Genomic DNA, 2,109 nt, shown 5'->3' on the forward strand with positions numbered 1-2,109 from the left:
CCGGCGCCGGAGCCGCCACCGCCCCCTAGCGGCCGGGAGGGCCGCCTCTGCGCGCATGCGCGGGGCCGGCAACCCTCCCCCGGCGCGCCAGAAGTCTCCTTGCGGGGGGTGAGGGGGGGTGAGGATGAGGGTTGAGGATTCGCCTCTTCCCCCGCCGTGATGTAGGCGAACACCTGCCCCCCGCAAACTCTCCCGACAAAAGCAGCCCGTGACCGAGCGTGCGAGCAGCCCCGGGGCCGGGCTACTTCACGGTTCGTCCCCTTCACGTTCAGCCTCTCCACGGTGCCCCCGGGCCTGGGCTGCGGGCGGCAGAATGAATGGGGCCACACCTGGGTGCAGGGGTTTTAAACAGCCCGCGGAAGAGAAGGGGGATGCTCCCAGGCAGCACCAGGGCTAGTTCGCAGAGCACAGCGTCAAGTCCGTTAAAAGAGTGTCATTAGCACCTGGAGCCGCGGTTCTCAAACGTTTTTGAACCGGACCCATTTGTAAACATTTGTGCCATACGGACCCAGTGCCCCTCGCTCCCGACCTGCTGTCCCCTGCCCACCAGGGTGTGGGGCAGGGGGGCCCCAAGCAGCCCCTCGCAGCCTGGAGCTCTGCAAGGGCAAAGCCACGGTTTTCTCCTTTAAAGGAAAATTCATTTTTTTAAGTTGGTGGATCCATTTTTAAAGCTTGTTCGTAACCCTTTATATATTCTGGCCACCCACTTTTGGGTTAGGACCCACAGGCTGAGAAACACTGGCCCAGGGAATGTGAGGCCCAGGAATTGGACAATGATGAGCCATGAAGTCAAGTGACTGCAGCACAACATTAGTGCTGCACCCCGAGATCTGTCAGTTGGGGATGGCTGGGTAAGGGGACAGTTGACAAATGACTAGGTAGTGAATTCTCTCAGTCTTTGAATCAAGACTGAGTACTTATTTGTAGGTGGTGTTGGTCAAACACATTATGAGACTCAGTAGAGGAATGAATATGAAATTTTGTGGCTTTACTAGGAGTTCAGATCACTCTGGCCTTAAAAGCTATAATAAGGAGATAAGAATATGCCATGGCTTCAATTGCGTTCCAGCATTCATCTACATACAGTCCCTTTCTATGATGTATGTGAGGTGTAGCTATACTGAAAGGCAGAAAGATAAATAGGAGCAGCTGCCTTGAAGGATCAATTCAACCATTTTAGTGTTGAATTCTGTATGTCGTGTCGGTAGTTGTGCAGAAGAATGTGTTCTTGCCATGCAAATTCTCAGCAGTCTAATGACAGGCATAATATTGGGCTCCATGGTTAGTGAGGGACAAGCAAAAGCAGTATTTCATAGTGAATCTTCTGGATGATGGTGAATTAGCATTTATGAAGTCTGAGGTGATTAGTGGGGTGTGGCTGCAGTGTTTGAATGTTGTTATTTCCTGTTTACTATGTCTGATATGAACAGGTTTATTACCTAAGTAATGAGACTTTGTTTTATAGTGTCTACCTGCTTTTTGATCATTTGTAGCATATGAAAGCATTTTTGGTGTTGGCATGTTAGAACATTAATTAAGTTGCGCGCTGATAAATGGGGGAGAAATACTAAGCAGAAGTTCGGTACAGGAGGTTCAGAAACACGTAAACTGTTCATTTTGGTAGCTGTTCCCATCTCTGCTGCCGAGGTTTCAATGCTTTCAGGCCAACATCATCTATCAGATATGCTTATTTGCAGCAGTGTTTGCTTTGTGCATGCTCCAAATGTGTCTGTTCTCATTTTCCAGTGTATCTCAGTACTGTGCACTCTGCTGTGTACTGAATATGTCCATTCTCAGGCTGTACCTCTACTGCAGTTACTTCTGTGATTTGCAATTCAGATAAACATACCTGAGCTAGCTTGGTTACTGCTAGCAGTGTAACTACAGCAGCAGAAAGCACACCCTTGGCTGACCACCCACATTTTTACCCTATACATGCAGGTTTCTCAGCCTGGGAGGAGTTCTGTGGTGCTGGAGCTTCATCTTTAGAAGCACCCAACTTAGCAGGAGCAACGCGTAGGGGGTGCACGTGGGTGCACGTACACACCCTGAGTGTGGCGGTGCACCCCCTGCGGGCAGTCACTGCTTGCCATGCCCCTTCGCCCCCCC

This window comes from Alligator sinensis, unplaced genomic scaffold, assembly GCF_000455745.1.
Source record: "Alligator sinensis unplaced genomic scaffold, ASM45574v1 scaffold375_1, whole genome shotgun sequence".
Lineage (NCBI taxonomy): Eukaryota > Metazoa > Chordata > Crocodylia > Alligatoridae > Alligator > Alligator sinensis.